Source organism: Equus caballus, chromosome 20, assembly GCF_041296265.1.
Source record: "Equus caballus isolate H_3958 breed thoroughbred chromosome 20, TB-T2T, whole genome shotgun sequence".
NCBI lineage: Eukaryota > Metazoa > Chordata > Mammalia > Perissodactyla > Equidae > Equus > Equus caballus.
In genome coordinates, this window is record NC_091703.1 from 3,338,691 (window position 1) to 3,346,640 (window position 7,950).

Genomic DNA, 7,950 nt, shown 5'->3' on the forward strand with positions numbered 1-7,950 from the left:
CTCCCACAAACTTTTCATTCATTCATTCATTTGATAACCTTTTGTAGCGTCATCCCCTGTGCTAGGTACCGAGGACACACACATGCACACACACACACATACACATACATGTGTACAGCCACACAAACACACATTCACACACACACACATACACACACACATTTCTCACACAAACACAAAGTGCTCCAGTTTATCCTTAAAGAGGTCACTGTCTAATAAGGATGTAAATTAGTGTCTACTATCTGACAGTACAGTGTAATAAGCATGCAACTCCAGCGCAGTTCTTACAGGAGCACAGAGAGACACTGAACCCAAACCAGGAGAAGTGGAGGAAATGTCTGAGCTGTACACAAAGAAGGAAAAGCTGACACGGAGAAAGAAATTAATCCAAAATTAGCTAGACGCATAGATGAGTGGATGGGCGAATGAATGGCTGAGTGAATGAATGAAGGAATCCACAGAGGAGTGAAGTGATAGACGTGCAAACAACATCCATCATTGTAACAGTTTGCCCGTGGCCCTGTGGGACTGTGGAGGAACCCACATCGGAGCTCTGCTGAGCCCGGAGAGGGCCTCCCAGGAGGAGTGCCCGGACACGGCCCAGAGGTCCCCAGGCAGAGGAAGGGATTTTTCTGGCTGTGACAAGCACCTGCTCAGCAGCACCAAGGAGAGAGCACTTAGCAAGTTCGGGGAACATTTGACTTACCCAAGGCAGGGGGTGAGGTGGGACAGGGGCCAAGGTGGAAGGCTGGACATGTACCTAAGTCACAGAAAATGGAGAGCCTGCAGAGGGATGTGGATTTTGTCCTGAGATGATGGGAGCCACGGAAGGACAACCAAGAAGATGGCTTGTGATTTAGAAAGATGGTTGCGGTGGGGACTTGGCAGGACACCTGGGGACATGGTCAGCATTCTGAGTCTGTCGCCACTAATCCCAAGAGAAATTCGGAGGATTTAAATGAAGCAGGGCTGCTGCAGTGGACTACGGTTGGGTTCTTAAAATCACTTATTTAAGGGATCGTTAACTCCGATGTTAGGGGTGGAGGGAGAGCCAAGAAGGACAGCAGCACGGTAACTGTCTACCTAGAGTGAGCAGGTGACAGGACAGACAGGTGCTGCTGGGGTCCCCGGGGCGGCCCTGTGACCAGAGGCTCCTGGGCAGGCTTCCAGTGGCACTGCCCCTATCTTTGCTCCCAGATCGCCGATTGTAAAAATGGACACCGTTTCTTGAACACCTATGTCTTGCCATACCCTGAACTAAACACATTATACACCTCATTCCACCCAATCCTCCCCAGCACCCTTAGGTGGGTATTAATCCTCCTATTGTGCTGATGAGGACATGGAAGCTCCTAGAGATCAAGTAACTTGCCCAAGATCGAAGAGCAGATGTAGGATTTAAAGCCGAGTGGAGAGCGACTCCAGAGCTTCGTTTCCCACCAAGCCCTGCGTCTGCAGATGCTGCCTCCTGGGGTCCTGTCTCTGCCTTCTCCCTCCCTCCAGGACTGACTCCACTCATTGAGCATAGGCCGGGGCACAGAAAAACAAAGGCCCTGTTCCTTCACAGGACAAGAGCTCCCAGTTCTTAGTCAGCCCCCTGTGGCCCTGAATAAGGACGACACTCCCCAGCCTGCTGTGTCTAAGCGTGGCAGTGTGAGTACATTGTGGTCAAGGGGTTCAAGTAGAAGTATTATATGCACCTTTTGGGAAATACTGCATACAAAGAACAGAGGCCCCCTTCATCACTCCTTCCTCCTTCCTGCTGGCTGGCATGTGGATGTGATGGCAGGAGTTCAAGCATCCAATATGGATTATGAAGCCTTAGGAGTGGCAGAACAAAAAGCTGGAAGGAGCCTGGGCCTCTGAGGACTTAGTGGAACAGCCATACTAGCCCTAGACTGCCCATCTTCCAATCTTTTTGGGGGCACAGCCAACTTTTTTTTTGTATGAGCCACTGTTAATTCCAATTTTCTAGCACTAATAATTAATCTTATTCCTAATGCACACAGGCAACAAAATTGTGGGGAAGCTATTGCTACTTTCCTTATTTTCTCTAAATTAAACTTTTGTCACCTGCTGGGTGATTCATGATGACTCTCTGAAAACAAAGAAAGCTGCCTATTCATTCGGGGACATTTATATTCCTCTCCATACTGCGTTTTGCTATAGGATGGGGGGAAATGGCCAGAATGGAAGACAGCACATTCTGCAGCTGAACAAGCAAACTGCAATCTGGTCATCTGTGCTCTGATTTCTCACGGCCTCTTCATGACTTTTGTTCTGCATCATTAAAAACTAACCACAACTCAGCCAATCTTCCGACCCACACAAAGTCCAGAACCCTTTACCAGCCATGACATCTGTCTCCCCATAGAGGCAACAGAAGCCTTCACATCTCAGACACTTTGCCCCAAGTGGCAAGCATCTGGTGGGGATCTAGAATCTTCTTTCATTCACTGCACTGACCATATTGGGCGGCTTTTTCCTTCCTGCTGACTATTCCCAAAGCACAGATCTCATACACCAGAGAGGCAATCTTCTAGGAAGGCACTGGGTGGAGAGAGCCCCAGCCTGCCCTACAAGGCCATTTGGAAGCTGACCCTTTGGCCATGCTACGCTGTCTTTTTAATTCATGTATTCTTCTTATGGCTACTACTTTATATAAACTGGGAGTCGATCATTTCGTAAGTGCCCTTTAGCATCAATTGAGGGTGTACTGTATGTCCTAGGATCCAAGGAAGATACCAGTGACTCCTGCTCTCAAGTTCCCAGACAACAGCCATGCAAGTTTCCTTAAGAGACTATGAAAAGCACACAATGTTTTATTTGAAATATGGATTTTTCTGTGTATTAAACCAGAAACTAGAATCAGAAGTTATAAATCTGTTTAAACGTAAATTAATGTATAATAATAGTAATAGTCTACAAATGTCCTTATATATCCAATGACCGCATTCACTCACTGCAACAGAAAACATGGCTATCAGGGAACATTTTAACAACGATGTTGAAGCAGCCCAGATTTACTGTGAGTGCTGAGTAAGATTCATGTAAAACTACAAAGTTTATACCAAATTGTACTTGTTCTAAAAGGAGAAGTGTAGGCAGTGCAGAGGAACAGCAGAAAGGGCACTAGGTCTGACGTGAAGACTCAGCTCAATTTCAACTCTGCCACCTGGTCAGGCCAGGTTACCTTCTAAACGTCCTCACTGCGGACACACAGATAGTAACAGCTGCCTCCAGGAGGTGTCCTGAGCGCGAAGTGAGACAGCACCATGGAATGCCTGGCACAGCGCGCAACATGTAGGGACCACTCTATAAATATTGTTTGAATCTGAGTCTAAACCTATAGCTAAAAACGTATAAATAGGTTCCGTGGAAATGCAACATCAATGGTTAACGATATGCTCTGGCAGTCTAAACGAAGGGGTACATCCTGGCACCGAAGGCAGACGAAATAATACGGTTCATGCATAGAGTCTCAAAATGAAGACAGTAACTAGCAATAATGATGACAACCATGACAATAAGCATTTATTGAACACTTGCTGTGTGCTAGACGTTGTGCTGAGCACTTTATATAAGTGCTGTCATTTAACCCTCACAGCAACTGTATTGGAAGGCATTCCTATCTCTATTTTACAGATGTGCGTACAGATCTAGAATAAATGGTGGCTCTAGCAAAAGACAGGAAGAAGCCAGAGCCCTCGGGTATAGAAGGCAGTGAGCGCCTGCCTGCAGGCCAAGGGCAGAGCCTGCCAGCCCCGGGGAGCCTTCCCCTGAGAAGCCCTTCCCTTGGCGTGAGCGGGAGAGGTGCTCTGACACGACTGAATCGTCCCTCCACATGATCAGGTGCCAGCATCAATTACAAACAGCCTAAGATAGTAGGGAAACTGCAAGATATTTAGGAAAGAGCATGGACACAAAGAGGGCGCATTGTGCAAAGCCAAAAGCAAACAAATAGTGACATTCACTAGAAGATCTACATAAAAAGAGAGTTGGCAAGGAAGAATTTTTTCCTCTGAATTCATTTCCTGGTACCATCTTATTTGAATTGCAACCCTTTAGAATCCTCTGGATCAACACCCCATTCCAGACTTTGGACAAGGCATTGGTTTCAGCATCTGTGAAACCTGAAAAACTTTAAGCAATTTTCTTTTGTGTCTGCATTTGCGTGTTTTTATAAAGAAAAGATTCACGGTGTTCACCAGATCTAGAGCATCTCTGACCTGAAAGAGTTAGGGACCCTGCCCTAGACCTCGCCTGGTAAGAGCCCGGCAGCACCTCTCTGAAGAGGCAGCATCTGGACTCCGCCTGTGGCCTGCAGAAGGCTCTTTTCCGACTCCAGGGAGCCCTGAGGCCAGGTACCCTGGGAACTGGCCCCCAGTGCAAATCCTCAACCACTGGTTGCAACAGACGGGCTGAGCCTATACTGGGCAGCAGGACAGGAAAACTACATTTCCTCCGCTCATCCTGCCCAGAGACAGGCCAGCCTCCCAGAAGTGAAGGAGGCAGAAGAGAGACTGACATCTTTCCAGCATAGTCACATGTCCTCACACAACCGGTGAGAGCCTCAGCACAAAAGAAAGGCAAGAGGCATAAAAATGAAGCAGATTTCTTGGGCCATTACCTTGAGGTGTTTCATCCACACCTGCCCACGCCAGTCTGCAGCCCACTCTGCCCCACCACCCTTTCCTCTCTTCAGAGATGCTGACAGCGAATCTCAGCCCTCCACGACTTCCGTTCTCCATGCAAAGCCAAGTAGCCCATCTCTCCCAAGGCACACACAGGGACCCAAAGCGCCCTGTGCCGTGCACAAGCACAGCGTGCAGCCGGAGGACCACCGCGGCGTCAGCGTCGAGCTACTGAGTCAGGGGCAACCTTCTCCTCCCTTTTTTCTTTTGAAAGAGAATAGAATGGGATGGAATGAAAAGACTAAAACTACCTGAGTTATTGAGTATACTGTGTAGTAGGGTTAAGCTTCGCTTCTTAAAACTTTTGGTTTCAGTCCTTGTGTGTGTGTGTGTGTGTGTGTCTGTGTGTGTAGGATCACAGTTTAAATTTGTGTGTCTCAGTTAGGAAACTTAGAGACACATCCAGGGTAGTCCATGGAGTTTGTGCATGACAGCAATGGTGTTCTGAAGATCTGTAAAGTCACAGGGAAAAAAAAAAAAAAACAGTGGCGACCGAGGACCTGGATCCTAGTACTGGCCAAGCTGTGTCCCTGGTCAAGTCTCATAATTTCTCTGAGTCCTTTCCTCAGTTGCAAAATGAAGGTGCTAAGTCCTGCTCTGTCTGCCTCCAAGCACTGCTGTGCAGTTCAAATGGAACATTTGCTAAACATTGTACACGTTGAAGGACAAGGCTGATATAAAGCACTTTGAAATTCTGGTTTATGGTGGGAAATTGAAGCCAGGACGGGAAGAGATGGATAACAGGATTGTTTGGAAGCTACTGGGGGTCCTGGGAGTGTTATAGATCCCCTAAATCCTTGCCTGTCATCCTCCCAGTTCCCTCATGTGCCCAACTAGGTGAGGCAGCCCAGGGAGCACCTCGGGAGTCCTTCTACTGCCAAGATTCTACGCAACACAAGCAAAGGCCGTTTCAAGTTTATTTGGTTAAGTGTCATTGGTCCTGGGGATAGTATCTGACAGCACCTGAATGTCTAGAGCTGACCGGTTCTTTCTGGCTCACCTCGCCCCCATGGAGTGGTAGGAAATCGTGCGACCTCATCATTATTGATGAAGGCAGGCAAGGTTAAGTGCACGCCTCTTACTTGAGTGAACACTGATGTTTTTTCCATTTCATGGAAAGGTCTTGCAAAACATTGGTTCTAATGTCTTCTTGCATGAGTCATAGACTAAAGAATGAAGAAACACTTCTGAATGACAAACAAGGAAAAAAGAAAAGGAAGAAAGCTGTGATGATGTGTTCTTGGAACACAACTCCAAGTCAGTTTACACGAGCAAAATCAACATGTAGATCTCTGCTTAGGGTGAGCTGCTAAAGGACAAAAACAAGTCCACTCCTTTTCTTTCTTCTGCTTAAAAGATAATAGACACTCATGCAAAAAGCAAATAATAAAATTAGTTCCCAAGAAGAAAAGAAAGTCAGCATTTTTAAGTGCGTCTTTCCAAACCTGTTTTGTTTTTTTTCTGGGGGGGGGGGGCGGTTTGGTGAGGAAAATTGTCCCTGAGCTAACATCTGTGCCCATCTCCCTCTATTTTGTATGTGGGACACCACCACAGCATGGCTTGATGGGTAGTGTGTAGGTTTGCACCCAGGATCTAAACCCCCAAACGCTGGGCCACTGAAGGAGAGCACTCAAACTTTAACCAGGACCCATCACGCTGGCCCCTAAACCTGTTTTTCTAACTGAACTAACAGGTGGATAGACATAAATGGAGACATACCACAGATGTTATTTTTAACCTACTTTTTTACCCATCAATATGTCAGAGAGCTTTATCCATGCTGGTGAATGAGGGTCTCCAACATTGCTGTTAGTAGTTGTACCGTACTCCATCATATGCATGAAGCATAGTTTATCAATCAGGCTCACTGAGGGACATTAAAGTTGCTTCTGAATTTTTTTTATTAAGATAGATTGACATGTAACATCGTGTAAATTTAAGGTATACAATGTGTTGATTTGGTACATTCACAGTTGCTTCTGAATTGTTGCTTGTATAAACAATGCCAGGATAAAAATCCTTACACATTCATCGTTGTGTACTTGTGCAATTATCTCCCTGGGATAAATTTCTAGGAGAAGAAGGAGCCAAGCCTATTAGCATCTCCAATGTTAATGCATATTGCCAACCTGCCCTGTGGAAATGGGAGCCAAGTACCATTGCCTCAGCAATGTATAAGAGACCCATCTCTCCACACCTCACCAACAGTGGGTATCATCAATTCTTTCACCTTTTTTCCAATCTGACAGGTAGCAATATTTCACCATTGTTCTAACTGCATTTCTTTGATTTTGGTGAGGTGTTGAATTATTAATATTACTTATTATCCCTGCACACATACTACCAGCAGTGATAGTAGCTAATGTGCACCGAACGCCTGCTCTGCCCCAGGCGCTGGGCTAAGCACCTCACAGAACTGTTTCTTTAATCTGCAGGATAACCTCTCCAGGTAGGCACTCTCATTATCCCTATTTCACAGATAAAAACAAAAGCTTAGAGCAGATAAGTTGCCGAAGGTCACTGAGCTGGTAAATGGTGAACGCAGTACTCAGTCCAGGTGGACCTGCCCCAAACCATGTTGTTGAGGAGGGCACAACACTTCCATTTATGTCCATTGCAAGGGTGCTGATTCTGTTTCTTCATGAATGTTTTCATATGAGTTTTCTGTGTTTGTGTCCTTTGCCCATTTTTTAATTACAGTGTTCATCTTTTTCTTATTATCAATAACTCTTTGTATATTAAGAATATTAATGCATTGCCATTTTCCGCTACCAAGTTTTTTCTCTATGGAATCTATCTATACCCAATTTATGACCTTCACTTCTGTTTATTATTAGTGGAAGGACTTGAGTAGGGGCCGTAATAAGCCTGATGTCGCACCCTTGATGTATGGGTGAGCACAGGCAGAGTAGCTGAGCGGATGGTGTAGATTTTGCTGGTAGCCCAATCGTGGACACTAAGCAGTGTGGATGATGGCACCCAGCAATGGGAGAGAGGGAAGAAGTAAAAGGGAAAAGAGGCAGACTGCCACAAAGGAGTGATTCCTCCTTTAATGGGTCTCTTTTACAGTTTTTTCCCCTTGCAGGACTTTCTCTGCTACTTCTGCCACCCTGCAAGAAGCGGGGTTTTATCACTTGGTACGGTTTACAGGGATCTAAAATCTCTTCATTCCCAAACTTAAATCACCCTTTACTGAAACAAAGGCTAAGCTTTGGTCACGGGCCACTTTCCGGAAAGTGAGGCACGTGTCAAGGAG